Below are 22,802 nucleotides of genomic sequence, written 5' to 3' on the forward strand. Positions count from 1 at the left end.
TGTAACCTCTATAAAAACCCCGCTAATTTGGAACTCGGGGCTCTCAATCTCGATCCACTGTGTCGGTGACAATTGAGAGTCCCTGCTTAAGCTTGAATAAACGACCCTCATGTGCTTACATCAGAAATGGCCTCCTGGTGGTCTTTGGGACCTTACAATCTGGGCACAACATACATCTACCAACTCCCCATGATAAATGTAATCATTATGTACTACAAACCTGTACTAATAAAAATTAATTTAAAATAAATATTAGAAATTTATATCTCACAATTTTGGAGGATGGGAAGTCCAGGATTAAGGTGCTAGCAGTTTCAATATTTGGTGAGGATCTGCTCTCTGCTTCTAAGATGATGCCTTTAATACTGTGCCTTCATAGGGCAGAAGGGCAAAAGGAGCCTAGGGCTCCCCCTCCAATTTCTTTTATAAAGTTGTTAATCCCATGAATGAGGGCTCTGCCTTTATGACTTAATCATCTCCTAAAAGTTCATACTATGATTTGGGTAAGTGTCTCCCCACAGCCCATATGTTAAGGGTTTGGTCACCAGGATGGTGCTATTGGTAGGTAGTGGAACTTTAAGAGGTGGAACCTCATGGAAGGAAATTAGGTCACTAGAAGCATGGCTTTCAAGGGGATATTGGAAGCTGGACATGGTAGCTTACACTTGTATATGGGAGATCGAGGCAGAAGAATCACAAGTTAGAGCCCAAGACACTGTCTCCAAAAGGGAGGAGTGTAGGGAACAGGGAAAGGGGACGTTACTAGAACCTCTGCAGTAAGTCCTAGTCTCCTGCGAGCCATGGCAGCACAAGGTGAATTAACTTATTATACAGGAAAGGTAGAGAAAATGAGACTTTGAGAAGAAGCTGAGCTTTGGACCTGATCAGTGCTGCTCTGGCTGGCAAAGATGAAAGCGCGCCCGCCCCCGCCCCCCCCCCAGCTGGCCGCTGGCCGCACCTTTTATTCAGTACATCAGGAGAAACAGATGTAACAGATGACTGGGGAGTGGCAGAATTCCTACATCAAAGAGGAACTATTCAGATGAAGATTTGGTTCCTCCCAGGATGTCTCCCGCAGGTGTGGTCTTGCCCTGGAGTATCACAGCATCACAGGATCATTGAGGTCTCAGTTGTGATCAGAGGCCAAAATGGAATGATATCTTGAAATGCCATAACTGGCCTGTAGGCAGGAGAACTAGGCCTATTCAAATGATTTTTCCCTAAAATTATGTAGCATTGCTCCCGAAAGGGGGGGTATTGAGGTCCTAGCCCCTTCCTCTCTTTGGTTGCCTGCTGCCATGAGGTGAGCATCTTCTTCTGCCACACACTTCCACCATGATATATTGGCTTGCCACAGACTCAAAACCATCGGGTTAAGTGACCATGGACTGAAGCCTCTGAAACATAAGCCAAAATAAAGCTTTCATCCTTAAAAATTAATTCCTCTTGGGTATTTGCTACAGTAACGGAAAGCTGAGTAACACAGTCTACCCTTCAATACTATCTCATTGGTGATTTTTATCATCTGAATTTTGGGGGACACATTCAGACCACAGCACCCCATTTGTCTGACTCTTTCTGTTCCACACCATCCTGCTTCTCATCCTTCAAGAAGATAATGGGTGGACAGGAAGGGGAAAGGTCAGGCAAGGACAGAACATGCATTCATGAAACAGTCCTCTATTTCTACAAAGTCACTCCAAGCAGTCTCTCTTCACCCCTCAAAATTTCACTATTGTGGGCAATTACAAGAAAAAGAATCAAAAGACACACTAATATCTTTTTACTTTTTGTTTTGTTTTATTGTTTGATGAGATCTCACTATGTAGTTCAGGCTGGACTTGAACTCACAGCAATTCTCCTATCTCAACCTCCCAAATGCTGGGATTACAGGCATGCACCATCATACCCAGCTTGTCTGTTTATTTTAGAGACAGATCTCATTATGTTGTCAAATCTGGCCTTGAAGTCCTGGGCTCCCTCTTTCCTCAGCCTCCCAAGCAGCTGGTACTACAGGCACATGCAACTACATCTGGCTAGAAGCACTAATGTCAAACCACAGGATCCTGGCATATGTAACATATTGTTTTTTCTTGTTCTGTGAGGAATGCTATTGGCATTTTGATTGAAGTTGTGTTAAACTTATATATCAGTTTTGGAAGTATGACCATTTTGACAATATTTGTTCTCTCTATCCAGGAACAGAGAATATCTCTTCATTTTATGAAGTCCTCTTCAACCTCCTTTTTCAGAGTACTATTGTTTTCATTGTACAGATCTTATGCTAGCAGTCTTTTGGTGGAATTTTTGGGGCCTTTTAAGTAGAAGATCATGTCATCTGCGAGCAATAATTTGACTAATTCCTTTCCTATCATAGCTCCTTATATTTCTTTCTCTCTCTTGATTGCTCTGGCTAATGTTTCAAGGACTATGTTGAACAGAAGTAGTGATAGTGGACATACTTGTCTTCCTGATTTTTAGATGGAGTGCTTTCAGATTTTCCCTATTTAATAAGATGCTATCACTGGGTTTGTCATAAAACGCTTTTATCAGATTGATAAGGTCCTTCAATACCTATTTTCTTCAGGGTTTTTATTATGAATGGATATTGATTTTGTTAAAGGTGTTTTCTGCATCTAGTGAGATGAACATATGATTTTTGCTCTTGCATCTACTTATGCAATATATTATACTTACTGGTATGTGTATGCTGAACCATTCTTGCATCCCTGGGATGAACTCTACTTAGTCATGATGTATGAACTTCTTGATGATTGTTGCATTCTATTTTCTAGTATCTTGTTGAGGATGTTTGTTTGTTCATTTGTTTGTTTGTGACAAAGTCTTGCTATGTCATTCAGGCTGGCCTTGAACTCATGGCAATCCCTCTGAGATTACAAGTGTATACCACCATACCTAGTTTTGTTGAGGATTTTTCCATCTATGTTAATTAAAGAGATTGGCTATAATTGTCTTTTTTAGTTGGGTCTTTGTCTGGTTTTGGAATTAGGGTAACAATAGTTTCCAGGAATGAATTTGGAAGTACTCCTTTTCAATTTCTTTAAAGAGCTTGAGGAGTATTGGCATTAGATTTTCCTGAATTACTTTTAGAATTCAGTGGTAAATGCATCAGGTCTTGGGATTTTCTTAGTTGGTAAGTTTTCTATTACTGCTTCAATTTTATTGCCTGTTACTGGATTATTTGGGATTTTATATGTTCTTGTCTCAGTTTATGCAATTTACATACATCTAGGAATCCATCCATTTCTTATTAATTCTCCAATTTATACAGGTTTTTGAAGTAGTTACTAATAATCTTCTGAATTTCAGTGATTTTCCTGTGATTGCACCTTTTTTATTTCTAATTGCATCATTTATTTGGGTTTTCTCTTTGCCTTTTTGGTATGACTAGCTAAAGGTTTGTCTATTTTGTTTATTCTTTCAAAGAATCAAGTCTTTTTTTGCTTAAATTCTTTTTTTTTTTTTTTTTCTGGTACCGGGGATTGAACTCGGGTCCTTGTGCTTGCACAGCAGGCGATGAAACCACTGAGCTAAATCCCCGGCCCCCTTGCTTAAATTCTTTTATTGGTACATTTTAGGTATACAATACATTTACATTTATCATTGGGTGCTTGTACCTGTAGTGATGTATCTTGATTCTTATTTTTTCCCCATTACCTGTGCCCCCTTCATCCCCTCCACCCTTTCCTATTTACATAGACTTTGTTTCCATTTTTTTCTTTTCTTATAATTTTCCTTTCCCTTCCCCTTCCCCTCCCACTTCCCCTAAAGTGTAAATAAGGATTAAAATGATCAAGTCTTTGATGTATTAATTCTATGTATTGTTTACTTGGTCTCAGTTTCATTAATTTCTGCTCTGATCTTTATAATTTTCTTCCTTGTACTAGCTTTGGATTTGGATTGTTCTTGTTTTTCAAGGAACTTGAAGTGCATAATTAGGTTATTTATTTTCACTTTCTTTGTTTTTCTGATGTGGGTATTCACAGATATAAACTTCCCTGTTAGGACTGCTTTCTGGTATGTTGCAGTAACATTGTTTGATTCTAGGAACTGTCTGATTTCTACTTTGATTTCTTCTGTGACTCATAGATTATTCAAGAGGGTGTTTAATTTCCATGTGTTTGCATAATTTTTGTGGTTTCTTTTGCCATTGATTTGTAGTTTCACTGTACTACAATCTAATAATATGCATGGGATAATTTTGATCCTTTTGCATTTAAACATGCTTTATAGAGTAGTATGTGATCTATTTTAGAGAAAGTTCCATGTGCTGCTGAGAAGAATGTGTACTCTGTTATTGTTGGGTGAAGCACTCTGATAATTCTTTGTTGATTTTTTATTTAGTTGATCTATTTGTAACAGTGGGGTATTGAGGTCCACCACTATAACTGTGTTGATTTTTATCTAATCTTTTATTTTCTGTAGTTTGTTCAATGAAGTTGCATGCACTAGTGTTTAGTTGTTGTAGTCAAGGTATGCAAGGGAAATAGATTTAATACAGGACACGTAATTTATAGGATTATTTTATAATAGTCACCTAAAAAGTCAAATGCAGAGGAGTGCAAGAGATCTAGCCACACATTAGAGACCCAAAGAATCCAGCCAAGGGCCTCGATCCAACAGCAATGTCCTGCACAAGTCCAACTGAAGGCCTAGAGCCCAAGGCAATGTCTTCCATGAGTCCAGCCAGTGGCCTAGAGCCCACAGCAATATCTTGTGCTTATCCATATCAAAGATCTTCACCAGGAAGGCCCAGAGGCCAGTGGTGGAAGCTGGAAAGCTTTTACCAGCAGGCTGAAGGATTTGTACCACCAGGCTGAGGGAACTACACTGGAGCCAGGAAGTGATGCTCATGGCAAAGATGAGGTCCCATGAGGAGAACAGCAGCCATTCTCAGTGATAGCAAGGACCCAAGCTCCTCCTACAATGAGAGAACAGCCAAATTTGCATCAGAAAAACCACCCGCAGCAAGCTTCTCCAAGAAAATCAACAGCTAACCATCTTCCCCTCCAGTTCTCTTTTTATGCTATTGGCAACAATCTTCAGGTGGGCCTTCCACACCCAAACTACCCTGATTCAGTTCAGCTGGGCATTCCAAGTTGACCATTAGTTAAACTACCACATTGGTGCATATATATTTAGAATTGTTATCTCTTCTGGTTGAATTGTTTTCTTCACCAATATGTAATGACCTTTTTTTCCTCTTCTTGTCAATCTTAGCTTGAAGTCCACTTTGTCTGAAAATAGGATGGCTATTCCTGCTTGTTTTCAGGGTCCCATTGCATGGAATATTTTTTCCATCCTTTGATTTTTAGTCTATGAATGTCTTTGTGGATTAAGTATGTTTCTTGTATACAGCATACTGTTGGATTGTGTCTTTTGATTGGGGATTGAGACTATTCACATTAAGTTATATTGAAAGGTATTGACTTATTCTTGTCATGGCATTAGTTTCCTGTTACTGACTGCTTTTTTTGATTTTCATTGTGCTAAACTTCTCCCCCCACCTGGTACATTCATTCCATCAAACTTTTTGGCATTATTGGCTTCATTGTCTCTTTCTATGATATCCTAAAGAATTTTTTGGAGTGCTGATTTAATGGTGATGAATTTCTTAAAGTGCTCTTTGTCATGGTAAGACCTTATTTCTCCATCAGTTTTGAAAGGTAGTTTGGCAGGATATATTAATCTGGCTTGGAAGTTGTTTACTTTAGGACTTGAAACAGTTCACTCTATGTTCTCCTGGCCTTTAAGGTTTATGTTGAGAAGTCTTGCATAATTCTATTGGATTTACCTTTATAAGTGATTCATTGCTTTTTCTCTAACATCTTTCAAGATTCTGTCCTTTGTGTCAGACTTGTGGGATTTTTGATTATGATGTATCATGGAGTAGTTCTTTTCTAATCATGGCTATTTTGGGATTCTATATGCCTTGCCTATCTATATGTTAAATTCTTTCCTCATATTTGGAAAGTTTTCTGCTATTATTTCTGTAAATGGGTTTTTATGCTATTCAAGCTCTCATTTTCACTAATTCCAATTAATCTTAGATTAGTCTTTGTGTCATCTAGCAGCTGTTGAATCCATTTTTCATGTTCTATTTTTTTTGCTTAAATTCTTTTATTGGTACATGTTAGGTATACAATATGTTTACATTTATTATTGGGTGCTTGTCATCTTCTCTTATTTTTAAGGTATCTCTGAGTAGATGGTCACTGACATCAGTCCTATCTTCTACTTCTTATACTGTCCTTACATTGGTCACTTTTGCTCCCCATATTTTTAACACAATTTTTAATCCCCTGGATTTCTGTTTGATACCTTTTCAAGGACTCTAATTCTTTGCTAAACTGGTCATTCATGTTTTGTATCACTTTATTTATCTCAGTTAGCTTTTTATTAGTGTCTTCTATAAATTCACTGATCATTTTGTTTGTTAAGTCCATCATCTGTTTACTTGTATATTTTTGAGCTCGTAAGCACTTTATTGATTTGTTATTTTCTCCTCTTTCATCATTTTGAATAATTCAGCTGTGTGGCTTTTTATTTCCACTCCCTCTAATGTCCCATGAATTAGCTCTAGGGCAGTTGGAAGTTTTGGAGGCATTTTGTTGCCTTGTCTTCTCATATTGTATGTGTGTGTGTTTGTGTGTGTTTGCTGAGGTTTGCAGGTTGATTATAGTGGAAAGACTTTGTGTTAGTATAAAGATTTCTTAAGTTAATGTCTGCTTTTCAGTGATGCCCTCTGGGTGTGGCTAACTATAGGCCTTTGCCTCTGTTTCGACATCAAGCTCCTCCATTAATTTGGGAGGGGAGGCTACAGTATAACTGGTCTGGGATGCAACTCTCTGGGAATGAACTGCAGTATTGTTAAATAATCCAGATATTGGCTTACAGAGAAAGCCAATAATAGCAACAACTATCCCACTCTGGCAATAGCAAAATATCAGTAACACTAATTCCATCAAAGGAAAGTGGATATTTATATATCATAAGAACCATTCATGTACCACCTTTAGCTATAGAAAAGAGATCTATAATGTAGTATAAACACTAAATAAAACCCTAATATTGACATACAGTAAATATTTATCAAATGCAACAACTATAACTCTACTAACAATAGAAAAGAAATCAACAGTAATAGCATAGATTTAAGTAACTATGTAAAGATTCATAAAGTGTAACTGTTTTAATAGTAAAGATAGAAGGGGTAGAGACTGAAAGAATTAAAAAAGTAAAATTCAAAAAACAATGGAAGATGAGAGAAAAGTGAGATAAAGGATCCTATTAAGGAGTAAAAGAAATTTAATAGAATTATACCAAAGTAACAGAAAAGAACAAGCAGAAAAGGAAGAAAAAAATGAAAAAGATAAAATATAATAAGAAAAAAGAGGGAAAAAAAAGAAAAAATCCAAAATAACTAATGACAAAAAGAAAATAAGTCCCAAAAATTTTTCTGTATTTTTGAATGAGTGGTGTCTTTCAGGGTCTACAATCTTAGAATCCAGCAAGACATGTTTTTCTTGGCCTGCTGTTATGATCTGTGGGTTTGTGAGATGTCCCCCACACCACTCCAGAGGACCATCTGTCTGTACATCCTAGGCGTGGTAACTGTCCAAACAAAAGTATGTCCTTGCTCACATTGGTAGATAGGGAAAGTAATTAGACCACTGGTTTCTGTGGGATGTTGTCAGTGGAGTAGGAATTCTCCCAGACACTGGACTTAATCCCAACACTTTCATACCCAGCAACTTCTGAAAGCCACACACATCATGCCTGGCTTCTCACCGCAAAGGGTAAGGCCCCATCTTTCCTAGCCTGAGTTTAAACTTCTCTGGGGGCCTATGTATAGCCTATAATTTCTCTGTGACTGTTTGTTCTGGCTATTTCCCACCCAGTCTCTATGGTAAGGTAACACTGGAATCCCTGAAGTGAAGTTGTGCTATAGTTGTTCTGTGGCTCAGTCTTAAATAATTAATCCCTTCCCAAAATGGTTCCTGATTAAAACCTGTCAAATATGGCAGGTGCTGCACTGGGGTACTTCTTCAACACTAGTCTGCCATGCATGAGTCACTTTGGAGTTAAAACATTATGCTCTTTTTGCAGTTTGCAATAACCCTGGGCTTTGGGGGGCTAGAGCTGCTTGCCTGGTTTGTTGTTCCTTCCCAGAGCTGCCAACTTTCTCAGCTTGCCTTGTGTCAGTGAAGATAGGTCACCCTACCCAGGAGCCAGGGTGAGCTTTCCAGACTGTTTCATTCTTTTCTCTGCTTTGTGCTACATTTCACGGTAATTTCTAGTTTTCCTGTCACCTCCCTCCCAATTCCCTGAGATCCACTTCTTTTTTTCCCTTCACCAAGTTATGTTTTCCAGGTATCTATATACCAGGTCTTAGAAATGCTGTGTATTGCTGCTAATTGCTACTCTGCCATTTTTTCCCAGATGCAGTACTCATTTATTTTTGCCTATTTTCTTATATTTCTTTTTCTTAGTTTTCTTATTTCTCTAATTTTTTCTTTTCTTTTTTTCTCCTTTCATTTTTTCTTTTGCACTTCTTTAGTTTTTTTTTTTCTTTCTTTCTTTTTTGTTTCTGGCAGTACTGGAAATTGAACCCAGGGCCTTTGCACTGAACTACACCCCCAGCCCTTTTTTCTTTTGAAACAGATTCTCACTAAATTGTCCAGGAAGAAGAACTTCCTGCCTCAACCTCCCAACCTCCCAACCCCCTGCTGGGATTGCAGGAGTGTACCACTGTGCCTGGCTAACCTTACTTTATTTTCTTTTTCTGTTTCTTTTCCTTCCTTCCTTTCTTCTTTCCTTTTTTCCTTTCCTTCTCTTCCTCCTCTTTCTCCTCCTCCTTCTTCCTCTTCCTCTTCTGTGTTGTATTAGGAGTAAACTAAGGCCTCACACATGCTAACTTCTTATTTCTGTTAGTCATACTAATATTTTTGTTTTGTCCAGATTTCTAACATATTGGTAATTTGTCCCTGCCACCTGCAACTGCTCTTCCTTGAAAATAGCTCTCTCTCTCACTCCCCCTCTCTCTCCCTTATCTCCAGCTCCAGACTATTCCCAGATTCCCCAGATGCCAGCTCTGCTGTACTCTATCTACTGCCTGCTGCCAGACCTCCCTGGGTCTGACTGCAGGCCTAAAAGCAACTTGTCCCTGGACCTCTTGGTGAACCCTTCCCTTGCAAGCAACTCTGTGCCTCTCTCCTTAGATTATACTAAAGCAGTCTGGCACCACCATCCCCAGCTGCCAAGGGCCACATTGATACTGTTAGCCAATTCTGTCCCCAACTTTTTTTTTCTTGCAGTACTTGGCTTAATCCTGGGAACTTCACACTGAGCTACATCCCCAGACCTTAATGTTTCTATTTTGAGACAGGGTCTCACTAAGTGGCTAAATTGCCCAAAGGGTGGGCTCAAGCTTGCAGTCTTCCTGCCTCAACCTCCCAAAGTGCTGGAATTACACATATGCACACCACACCTAGCTACCAGCATTTAAAAATAATTTTTAAAATCTCTTTTCTTCTAGATTTTAACCAAGACAAAATTAGAGGGTTTTTTTGAAATATACTTTTATAATAAGTTAAAACCAGACGGAATAATATGTACCCAAGAGACCAGAAATTCAATGGCTTACATAATAAACCTGCATCTGATCACAGATTAGAAAAGATGACAGTGTAAGAGGCCATTTAGATATTTTCTTTCTTCCTCTCTTTCCCCCAAAATTCCTTTTGGAGGTTTGCTTTGCTTGATTCCAGGGATTTCCTACTTCCTTCAGAATAAGGGTTTAGCCCTCCTAAGAACTTCCTATAAAAAAAAATGTACACCAGCAGGGTATGGTGGTACAAAGCTGTAGTCCCAGCACTCCAGAATTGAGGTTTTTGTTTGAGGTTTTTTTAATACTGGAGATTGATCATAGGAACCCTCTATTCCAGCACTCTAAGGGGCTGAGACAGAAGGATCACAAGTTGGAGCCTAGCCTGGACAACTTAACAAGTCCCTGTCTTAAAACTGAAAAATATATAAGAGCTGGGAATGTAGCTCGGTGTAAAGGCACGGGGTTCAATCCCGAGTACCAGGGGCAAAAACAAACAAAACGACAACAAAAAAAAAAAACCCAGGGAGCCAGTACAGTGTCACCTGGGTGCCTGTAATTTTAGTTATTCAGGAAGCTGACATGGTAGGATCACTGGAGCCCAGGAGTTTGAGTTCAGCCTGGAAAACATAGCATGATATTGTCTCAAATTTAATAAATAAATAAATAAGTCCTTAAACAAAGGCAGTGGACTGGTAAGTAGCTAATAATTCATGCCTGGGAGAGAAAGACCCCATTTTAGCTATCCATGCCTCCTACCACTGAACTGGACTTTGGCCTAGGCCTGAACATTCCACAATCCTTATAGCCTCCAGACCTTTCCTCATGCCCTCCTTTCAGCTGAAATGCCACTCCTCCTCCACTCCATTTATATGAATCATACTTACTCCTCAAAATTCCACACTAGTATCACCTCCTTCAGAAAGTACAGCAAGCTCCTACTTCTCTATCTCCTGCAATACTCATAACCTATGGCACCAGCAGCTCCAGGAGCAGGCCAGACCCTATGGTTCCTTTCCATAGCTGCAAATGCAGTGAATAATGACACATTTCCCAGAAGTCAGCATGTAAGGGATGAGATTCAAATCCCTCCCAGAAACAGGGTGAAGTCCAAGTAAATTCATGGAGAGAGAGACAAAGCAGGAAAAAGATTCTGCTAATCAGAGCCTGTAGGGAACAGGAAAAGGGGACATTACTAGAACTTCTGCAGTAAGTCCTAGTCTCCTGTGAGCCACGACAGCACAAGATGAATTAATTAATACATAGACAGAAATGAGACTTAGAGAAAAAGCTGAGCTTTGAGCCTGATCAATGCTGCTCTGGGCAGCAAAGCCAAAAGACCCCGAGTTTGCTTGCCACACCTTTATTCTAGGTACATGGGAAGTAACAAATTTAACAGATGATTTAGAGGCAGCAGAGGTGTTAATTCTAGAACAATGAGGAACTATGCAGATGAAGATTTTGTTCCTCCCCAGGATGTCTTCAATTGGTATAATCCTGCCCTAGAGCATTACAGCATCAAGGGACCATTGAGGTTTTAGCTGTGACCAGAGGCAAAAATGGAGTTATGTCTCATCATGCCATAGCCAGCCTGTAGGCAGGAAAACTAGGCCTAGTCCTAATTTAATTGTGAAATAATTTTTCCCAAAATTATGTAGAATTGCTCATGACAAGAGGCCATAGTAGGAAGCAAATAGCTGGCTTCAAGAACAAGTATTTTTCCCTCATTTAGGTAGGGAGATTCTATAAGACCTCCTCACTGAGGCTCCAAGAGTAGCCCTTGTTTCCTTCAGACTGAGAGACCGATATAATCAACCTCAGGTTAAAAAAAAAAAATGATTTTAAGAACCCAGCTTGACAATCATCAGGTATATTTTTTATGCAGATTAGCAGATTAACTGCCTATTGATATTCAAATATACAGACACTTATGTACACTTTACACCACAACTCTTGCTGTTATATAGACATATGTAAGTGCTTCTGCACTCTATCACAAATACAAATACAAGCACACATTCATGTTGGGAAAACCAACATTTCCCCTCCCTCAATGCCCAGCTCTAGATGTACACAGCCATCAATGATACCCACATTCACAGTCACACATACCAGATTGAGATGTGACCTAGGTTGCCAGTTAGAGCCACATTCCATTGTGTCCCATTCCTCTTAGGGAACAGATCATTTCACAAAGATGTCATCACTTGCCAACTAACATCGTTACAGCCTGAATAAATGGCCCATTACCTTCCCCCATTACAGGTAGGCCCACAGGAGAACGACAGCAGAGACAAAAGAGACTTGTGGTTCAGTGTTACTGCAGGAGACTAACCAGACAGATAAGATGGGGGTACAAAGGGCCATCCCAGCAAAAGAGATTTTCTTTCCTGTCTGGACCTTAGATTTGGGGGTGGGGGGATAGAAGGTAATCTTACTTTTTCAGACTTCTCAAATTGTAGATAAATATATGTAAGGCAAAACAAGAAGAAAAAAAAGAAAAATTCAGCTTTTTTCTTTTGCTATTTTGGGGATGCTACCCAGCATGCTGGGCAAATGCTAAGCCACTGAGCTACATTCCTGCCTAAGAATACTTTTTTTTTTTTCATTGTACTAGGGATTGAACCACAACCTTCACACTGAGCTACATCCCCAGCCCTTTTTCTTCATTTTTTATTTTGAAACAGGGTCTTATTAAGTTGTTAAGTTGCCCAGGCTGGGCTTGAACTTGTGATCCTCCTGCCTCTGCCTCCCAGAATGCTAGTATTATAAGTCTGAGCCACCACACCTAACTAACACTGCTCTTTTTTTAAACAATTTGGGGGATGTGTGTGTGTGTGTTTTACCAAGATCAAATCATGTGCATTCTGGGTAACTGAGCTCACCCGCAGTCCTAAAAGCTGATCTTTTAACCTGGGTTTTGTTTTTTGGTTTTTGGTTTTTTTGTCCAGAAGACAAAGGAGTCACGTTATAATACTTTCTCTTTTGAATAAGAGTTGTGATTAATAGCAGTCTTTTTAGCTGGACTCCAGGTCTGAATTTCAGCCCCACCACATATAAGCTGTATGACCTTCAGCAAATGATTTCATCTCTCTAACCCTCAATTTTGCTATCTGTTAAAAATTTAGATACTGCCGGGGATTTAGCTCAGTGGTTCCGCTGCAAGGACCCAAATTCAATCCCCGGTACCAAAAAAAAAAAAAAAAAAAAATTGAGATACTAATAACATCTATTAGCCAGGTGTGGTGGTGCATGCTTGTCATCCCAGCCTGAGGCAGGAGGATCCACATGAGTTTGAGACCAACCTGGGCTACATAGTAAGTTCAAGACTAGCCTAAACTATATAAGGCACTTAGAAAAGGGCCTGGCACTTAGGATGCTCAAAAAATAAGTTATATAAATGAGTAACTTCCTGTTTTTCCCAGGCCTCCACTCCCTTATTACTTCCTTGCCCATCCAGGGCTGACAGTGTGATTACCCTGTTTCTGAGATAGGCCTTCTAAAGGCCAGAGAGAGTTTAAGAGTAGCCCAATACTACATATAAAGATTAATAGTGCGGGCATCGTGGTACACACCTGTAATCCCAGAACTTGGGAGGCTGAGGCAAGAGAATTGCCATGAGTTCAAGGCCAGCCAGGGCTATACACTGAGTTCAAGGCCAACCTGAACTACATAGAGAGACCCTGTCTCAAAAAAAAAAACAACAACAAAAAAGATTAATAGGATTGGAATTGATTCTTTTGGAGTGACTCAGCTAGTAGCCAATGTTTTTATCTATTCATCTCTTAGATTTAAAAAAAAGAGAACATAGTTTGAGAAAACCTGAGGAGGAAATATGGCTGGAGCTGGGCAAAATGTAAATAATATTAAGGACATGGTGCACTCCTGTAATCCCAGCACTCAGGAGGCTGAGGCAGGAGGATCACTGCAAGTTCAAGGCCAGCCTGGGCCACATAGTGAGTTCAGGGCCAGCCTAAACTAAAAAGGGAGACCCTGACTCAAAATAATAATAATAATAATAATATTAAGAACAATGACAACACGTGCAAGGCATAATTTTAAGTACATCCTATGTATTATTTAATTTAAACATCATAGCAATCCTCATCATCTACATCACACAGAAGAAGAATCTGGGGTTCCAACACTTAGAATGGCTTAAAGCTGGGATTATGAACCCAAGTCTGATACTAAAGATGGAACAAAGAGCAAAGTAGCAATACAAGTTCTTTTTGAAATAAATTGATTGAGACAATCAAGTGTTTTGGTTAAATTCTAATTTAAAATTCAGGGCTAAGAATTACCTGGGTTGGCCAGGCATGGTGGTGCACATCTGTAAACTCAGTACTCTGGAGGCTAAGGCATGAGGATCACCATGAGTTCAAGGCCAGCCTGAACTACATTGTGAAATCCTTTCCCCCACCACAAAAAAGAAATATCTGGGTTGTCTGGGGGTGTAACTCAGTGGTAGATCACATGCCTAATATGTACCAAGGCCTTGAGTTCATCACCAGCACTACAAAAAAAAAAAAAAAAGCCCTGGGTTTAAGTCTCACCTCTGCTACTAATTATTGAATCCCTTTGGGTCTGGTTCCTCATACGTAAAATGGGAATAAAAGTATTCCTTAGGGTTGTGACAGGCCTAAAGGTGAAAGTAATGCGTGAAAGCACCCAGGACAATGCTTAAAACGTGCTCAGTAAATAGGAGCCACTGATGTGGCATCCCCTGCAGGATTTGTCTAGCAATACATCTCCTCCTGTCCCTTATCAGTAAAAATCAATTAGGGAGGAAAAAACATTTCTAAATTGTCCAGAAGATGAAGAACTGGGCAAAGTAACACTTCTAGGCATGCTTTTTCACTTCTGGAGGTGGATAGAGACACGGGTGTGATGAACATCAGCATTATCAGCATCATGGTCTCCTTATTCTAGGAAGTCAAGTCTGTTCCCTACCCCCTCACTCCTGGTCAGAACTCTCTTCATAACTGAAGTCAGAACTCTCCTTTTCTCTTTCCTCCCCCTCCCTCTTCTTCTCCTCCTTCTCCTCTTTCTCTTTCTCTTTCTTCTTCTGTACTGGGGACTGAAGCCAGGGGTTTCTTACTGAACTAATCCAGAACTCTATTCTTAAATTTTTTAATTTTGAGACAGGGTCTAATTTGCTAAATTACTCAGGCTGGGCTAGAACTTGAGATCTGCCTGTCTCAGCCTCCCAGAGTACTGGGATTACAGGAGTATGCTGCCATACCTGACCTCTTCTTTTTCTTAAGGAGTTCCACATCCCATGTACTTTTTGTATAAACTGTTTTGTTTTTCACATCAATCTTGTGAGGTACAGGGAAAGGAAGAAGGAGCCTCATGTGTTGAGTGTCTTCCATGTACCTGACATAAAGCTGGACACTTTCTGTCAGTGCTTTCATTTCATTCTCACAATACTCTTGTGAAGAGGTACACTGTATAAATGATGCCAGAAATCCAGTGAGAGTTTGCTTTCTTTTCTAAAATGTACATGTTTCTATCATCCCATATATCTAGCAAAACCCTAGTCTGAGGTTATATCCTGCTGAGAATTTCCAATCAACTGACATATTCTGAAATCTCACTGTCCTCAATGTCATGTAAAAGGCCGAAGACCAAGACCAGACCAGGCCACAAGCCTTTATTAGGGGAATAGATCTGCTGGGCTGTTTCTGAACAAAGGAGAGACAAAAGCAATATGGCTGGGGCAGGGAGAGTCTTTTATAGAGACTGGGGTGGGGTTTGTAGGGGCTGAGGTGGGGTTGAGTGAGGTAGTGACTAGGGAATGGAGGAGCCAGTGATGTCACTAGATGGTAGGAGGTGAGCGAGTATTAGGTTACTTTCTAGGCCGGAACAGGGGCATGTTGGGAAGAAGGGTTTATTCTTTGGTGGGAGCAACCATCTTGGCATGACGCCACACAGGGGAGGGGGCAAGGCATGATAGGAAGAGGGCAGCTACTATACAGAATAGCTGCTGAGGTAGTGGGAGACCTATCATTCCAGGCTTTTGTTTTATGATAGTTGGACGAAGGTCTCTTCTTCTGGAGCTGCTTCCTGCTGACCAGGGGCAAAGATCAGGGCTGGACCTGGATCTCATGAGGCCGGTGGCAAGTGGGGACCTCTTCCTTTTGTCATACTGGCTGGTACCCTGCTATGATGAACTCCGTGACTGTCTGGCTGGTGAATGCCCTCAATCATTCCTGCAAGAAATTTTGAAAACAGCGAACCAGGCACAGTCCAAAACAGAGAATTAAACAGATAATACTGAGGGGTCCCAAGAGTAGTAATAGCCAGGGGAGCCATGAGCTCCAGGAACCAAACGTACCCCACTATTGATTAGTACCTTGGGGGGCATATCTATCTGGCCCATTGAGTTTTAATTTTTTTCATTTAACATGTAATTTTTTATTTATTATTTACATAGGTTTTACAGAGACAGCTGGATGTTTAGGGGCTCATTTGTTATAGAAGTGAGAGACTTATGGAAGAGATCATAGCTCCTGATCTAAGGGCCCCTGTGTCATGTCCTTGCTCTTAGAGAATGAGTGGAAAACTGATAAACACAATTTATATAATCTTTATAATCCTTTTTTTTTTTTTGGAATATAAAAGGTGTATGTAACTGAGCAAATGTCTTTTGGAGGCCAACATACCGATGAGTGCAGTGTTACTATGAACCTGACTTGTCCTTTAAATTCAAGGCCATGAAAACACATTTTAGGTTGATAGTTCCAGCAAAGCCATGGAATAGTTGTGTAAAGGACAGTTTTATTCCTGTATCTCTCAGTTTTTGGAGGCCTCCCAGATATATTTAAAAATAAAGAGAACTGATAACCTCAACAAGGACACTGGCCAACTTAAGGCGATCAAGTGTAACATAAAAGGCTTGATCTTTTTAGACACGGGTAGTATCCAGGAAATATGAGCACAATGAGAAGAGGCATCATAAACAGAGAACAAGGATGTACATTATTTTAAAAGGAATAAATCTTGTAGCTGCTTGGTATACAACTTATCCTGACTGTGGCTGACAAGGAGGTGATTTTTTCCCAATACTCTTATGTTATGGTTGTCTTTTTGTTTTTGATCACTAGTTAATTAGTTATCACAGAATCAGAAAAACACTTATCTAAAAGGAGAGATCTGGAGACCAGTGGTTTCTAGGACTGGACACCTGTAAAGAACTTATTTTAATTTTTTTGAAAAGAATCTGTACACACTTGTAGCTAATTAATGATTTTCACTTCTATTTAGTACCCAAAGTTTTGTCTTTTTGAAATGGCTGTGTCATGAGTGAACCAAAAGATTTTAATGGGTGGGCTATGTCTTAATTTTTCTGAAGTCTAGCTTTATTATTGTCCTTGTTTTATACCTCTTTTGGTTATTTTTTCTGCTGGGTGTTTAAGACCAAGTTAAAGTGAGACCTGTGTCAATCAATATGAACCTCTTGTTATCTATTAAGGTCAGTTAAGTCTCCCCAGGCCATTACTTTAGAACCAAGTATAGAGCCTCTCTGCTACTCTGTCAGTGTCAGCCATCTGAATGGGTCATGGCCTTACTTGACCCAAGTTGTTTTCAGTGAAAGTATGGGAGATTTTTTCTTGGTGATCCTCCTTTGGCACACAGTACATTGTCCTCTGGTGTCCAGCAATCTCCCTGTTTAGGAGGTTGAGTGACTTACCAAAGATGTAGGACCCTGTAGAGAAGGTTCGCTCATGTCCTGGATCTTTGTTGACTTGAGGAGCCGGGGCCAAAATATTGGCAGTCCCCAGTTACCTTTTCAGTTTTGGTCTCCAAACTTTAGTTGTTGAACACCCAGAAGAGAAGGTCAATAGCATTAGCATTGTAACAAGAGTAATGAGTTTAACTACTATGATTTTACCTGAATAACAAGCATTTTGGAATTTAAAATATAGAGAACTGTTATTGTTATCCATCATGGTTGTTTTAGTAGTTGAATTCCTGTAGAATATTAACAGAATAAGAGCCACAAATAATATTTTAACATGACAATTATGATGACTTTACCTTTGTAACACATTTAAATGTTCATCTTGATATAAAATAGCCATTGTTAAACACTCACTTTTTTAAGAAAACACCAAAAGTTTTTACCTAAATTATAATATTTTTAAAAATAAATAAACAGAATTATTATCTTTTGATAGGATACCATCTAAAGAAAATATCTCAGCCTATATATGTATCTGTTGTCATAAATAGCTGGAGTGTATGAAAAGGCAAATACCTGAATCAAAAAGAGGTTATTATCATAAACAAATATTAGAAAACCTGTACAGTCAGAAAGTACAAATGCATTTAGTACACTAGAAAAAATAAAACCTTGTTATTATTGTTTTTTACAGGATATTTAGTCCTTTGAAAATGACCAGTGTAAGCATACCATAATAACATATTTAGAATTTATCCCTGTGATGACAATTGGTATAAACAGTATAATAATATATTTAAGTAATATTTATTGATATAAGTCTTTTATAAGGCTATGAAAACTATCGGGTGAGTCTGTTGTAAGATGAAAACTGTTGAGGTCCCCCTAGTGAACAAAGACTGGAAAATATTTCCATGTGGCCACTCCTCTGTTCACCAAGGAGAGCATGCCTTGAACTTAATAACCTTTATAAACAAAACAGCTGTACAATTGGACAAAAAACAAAGATATAAGACAATTCATAAATCTAGAGTGCACTCAAATATATTTAGCCCAATGGAATTATCATCTCTTTATAATTTTAGGTTTATAATTATAAATAAGACTATTTAAAACTTTTTTAAGTCAATTAACAGAGATCGCTTGTAGAATTAAAATCAGAAGGAATGAAACCTCTATTCCTGTAAACCTTTTATAACAAACTTGAAACCAACAAGTTAACATATATATTTCCTTTATAAATCACTTTTGCACACCTTCTTGAGGTACCTAGGCCTTTTGGTCTTGTCCAGCTAACAAGACAAACATATAAAATCCTTTATATCAAAAATATATCTTTTACTTATAGCATTTTAAATATTTTGTCTCTGACTCACTATAAACCTTCTATGAGGCAGAGAGTTGTATGGTCTCTGTGAACTCTATCTGCCTAGCCTAGCTGAGAGTCCCATTGTGGGAAATTTTTTGATATAGACATCAAGATTAGAGAAGAAGGAGCCTAAGCATTTTTTAATTTGAGAAAGATCAAAGAAAGAGAATGGCACATGTACATGCACAAGCATGGGATGAGGCAGAAGGGTTTAGAGGGTTATAAGGTGGGGGAAGTGTGAGTGGTGAGTGATCAGCTGGATAGAATGTTTTGGAATCAGAAGGAGTGGAATCAGGAAGGGTGGGTGGCAAAGCTCAGGGTAGAAGTACTTGAGAAGGAGAACAGGTTTGACAGAGGGAGGGTCGAGAGCATAGGTAGAAAAAAGGCTTGTACGTAAGGGATTTCTGACCATTTGCCATTTCACTGACAGAAGTTGTGTAAATCACACAGTATGTTAAAATCGAAAGTGCCATTTTTGGGCCTTGGAAACCCATTATCTAATTTATACTGAGGCCAAACCTGATTACAATAGAAAACAAGTCTTTTTGGCTTAAAGTCTGGTCCCAACAATCTGAGGGGTTTGAGTTGTGCCAGAAGGCAGCCCGGAGGTGTTGAAGGGCGGGGTTTGGATTGTTGGGCCCCCTGGTTAGAGCGGGTGAGGAGGAGGCAGCCCCTGGGGAGAAAGACAAAGGGGAGAAGCGTCCTTGTCTCCTTTGACAATTTCCGAGTGAGTCTCCCAGAGGGAGAGAATGAGAGGAGGCGGGCCAATGGAACGTCTCCCAGGGGCACGGTCCTGGGCCCAGCGGCCGTGGGGGTTTCTCTGACCAAGCACTTGGATTTCTGAGAAGTCCCCGGAGGGAGAGAGAACGAGACAGAGAACCCGACGAGAGGGAGGCCGAACTCCCTACTCACCCAGACATTGGAGACCAGTGTGGATGTGTAGTGTCAGCAATGGCAAAGGTAGAAAGCCCCGGAGGGTTCTGGCAACGGCAGATAGGGTCCGTCCAATGGAGATGGCCAAAAGGTCAATCAACCCCGTCCTGCGGGGAATCGTCCATTAATGGACCATCTACCATCCGAGTCACGGCACCAGAAATGTCAGGTAAAAGGCCGAAGACCAAGACCAGACCAGGCCACAACAAGCCTTTATTAGGGGAATAGATCTGCCAGGCTCTCTCTGAACAAAGGAGAGACAAAAGCAATATGGCCAGGGCAGGGAGAGTCTTTTATAGAGACTGGGGTGGGGTTTGTAGGGGCTGAGGTGGGGTTGAGTGAGGTAGTGACTAGGGAATGGAGAAGCCAGTGATGTCACTAGTGGTAGGAGGTGAGCGAATATTAGGTTACTTTCTAGGCCAGAACAGGGGCATGCTGGGAAGAAGGGTTTATTCTTTGGTGGGAGCAACCATCTTGGCATGACATCACACAGGGGAGGGGGCAAGGCACGATAGGAAGAGGGCAGCTACGATACAGAATAGCTGCTGAGGTAGTGGGAGACCTATCACTCAATACACAGATCTTTGGATAATCCCAAATCCCATGAGTTGAGAATAACCAGCTCCTGTGGATCTGAGATCAGATTATGACTCTGCTACTCATTAGCTATATAATTCTGTGCTAATCACTTAACATCCACCTCTGTTTTCTCACTTCTAAACTAGAGATGATACTCCCAACTCTGCAAGGTTATGAAAATTAGGCAACTTTCATGAAAGTAGTCTATCAATTGAGATGTTTCATAGAAACTTTATTTAAAACAAAATTGCCAGCTTAATCTCAAAAGAGCCCCAGAAGGGTAATGGAATGTTTGTACCTCTTTCAATCAAGAGGGACTCTAGATCTATCAGCTGTGGTTGGCGACTTTGAGAATGTTGAAGGGCAAAGAATGCAAAAATGCCCTACAGTGACTGTTGAGGAAATGGTCTTTGCTATTATCAATGTGTAATTTATATAACCACAGAGACATCTAAATCCTGTATATCACATGCTTCTCAAAACAGTTTCACCTACATTATTTTATTTTATTGTTTATTTATTTGTACCTGGGATCGAACTCAGGACCTTGTGCTTGTGAGCCAGGCATGGTGCCACTAAGCTAAATCCCCAGCCCATACATTATTTTATTTTGCACTCACTTAACCCTCCAATAATTGGGCTTTACCAACTAAAACTGTACTGCTTGCTTTGTAACTATTTTTTTCCTTACTGGAAGGAGCACATCTGAATTTCAAAATTCTTCCCATCAGGCACCTTAATTTAGAACTGGTCCTTAGACCCCCAGATCAGTCTTCTGTTTTATGAATCCATATACCACAGTGTACCTTATACTGTCTTGAACTCTAGTCATTTGTATATTCGTCTTAATCTCAGCCTCTCCTCCTCCATTTTCTCACTAAATTTATAAATTCTTAGACGGGAAGGAAGAAAAGGGAATGACTCCTTTGTTGTTGTTGTTGTATACCAGTTCCATTTTTAAAAGGCATGAGTGTATGTGTGTATTTTACTAGGAATTGAACAGAGGGCTTTGTACACGCTAGAAAAATACTCTGCCACTGAGCTACATCCTCATCCCTTATCAAAGCTTTTTATTGTGTAAATGTTCATATATATCATATATATTACATGCAGTTTCACATACGTAGTAAAATAAACATACATATACCCAACAATCGGCAACACAGGGACAAATATCACATCTATACCTCCATCCCTTCTGCCCTCTGACTTTGGATAATTTTAAAGCAAATCCCAGAAGCCTATCATTTCATCCATAAATACTCCAATATAAACGCTACCTTTTGCATGTCTTCATCCCCTACAATTACAAAATGATTCCCATCTGTGTCTCTACTACTGGGAGCACATCAGATTATTTTTGAGCATATAGGACAGCCAGACCTTCTGTTTGGTTCTAAAGGTTCCTTCTGAGATAGTGAGGCACAATAGTATCAAACTATGATGTTCTAAACCAAGACTGCTTGGGTTGCAGGGAGTGAGCACAGGCTGCACGTGGGAGGTCAGGAACAGGATCTTGAATTGCACTACCTGAACTGAGCAGAGTCTGTTCTCATCTCATGGTAACCCTGCTTTTGAACTTGCCGCACGCTGCGGGGTCTCCAGTAGGAGGCGCTGCAAAGAAGAGGCGGGATAAAGGATGGTGCTCGGCAGCAGTCTTCAGTCGCCTCAGAAACCTCCGAAAGCAGTCAGCCCTCGCTGCGGGTAAAAACAGCAAGCAACAACACTGTTTAATAGGTAAAAGGGAACCCGGGTGCCAGAGCCCAAGTGGGCACCGAGGTTGAGGTGCAGGGGCTCGGACTAGGCCTGGCACCTGCTCCAAAGGACCTCTCCATGCTGCCAATTGTCCTGATTTGCTGCTGGTTCCCGCCCCAACTGTCACTCTTCCTGATAGAATATGTAGAAGCAGAGCACAGGACAGGGCAAGGAAACACCTGTTTCTAACCAGAAAAGAGGTGGGAAGAAACCCTACCAGGCTTCCAGTGGCCTCTTTTCGAGCTTGCTCTTGAGAGTCTTGTAAAAGCGTGCCCAGAAAGCCAGAAGAGATCATTTTTCAAAAAAGATAGTTTTCTATCTCTAACTCCTCCCTCCTTTTCCCAAGCTGTAACGTCCCTTCAGGAAAAAAAATTTTTTAGTCTTCTTTCCTCCGTGGGATTTCCCGCTCCTCCCAGACCGCTCAAATCTCCTGCCTTGCGCGACTCCAATCCTAAATTTTGCCACAGCATTCGCTTCCAGATTTTTCACTTCTAAGCCCCTTGCCAACCTACAGGTGGGGAGTCGGACTATGAGGCAGCGGAACAAAGGAACCAGAGAGCCCCTGTCCCGAGCCAAACACCCCCCCACACACACACAGCCTCTTACAAGCAGAGGAACCAGAGAGGTTCTGGAGCGCATGAATTCCCCAAGCCTCTGTTTCATGGCACTTTCCAAAGGCGAGCAACCTGAGATTGCATGGAAGGTAGGGACAGCCCCAGCGCAGCAGACGGACAGACAGACAGACTCCCACGGAACAGGCCTGAATGGCCGTGGGCTCCGAAGGCCTCTATGTACTGGGCTCCGTTATTTCATCAGCAGTTTCAGAAAAACCTGCCAAAAGCAGTTATGCC

The sequence above is a fragment of the Heterocephalus glaber genome, unplaced genomic scaffold (genome assembly GCF_053883595.1).
Source record: "Heterocephalus glaber isolate CG9 unplaced genomic scaffold, H.glaber_assembly_v1.0 deba00001613, whole genome shotgun sequence".
Classification (NCBI taxonomy): Eukaryota; Metazoa; Chordata; class Mammalia; order Rodentia; family Bathyergidae; genus Heterocephalus; species Heterocephalus glaber.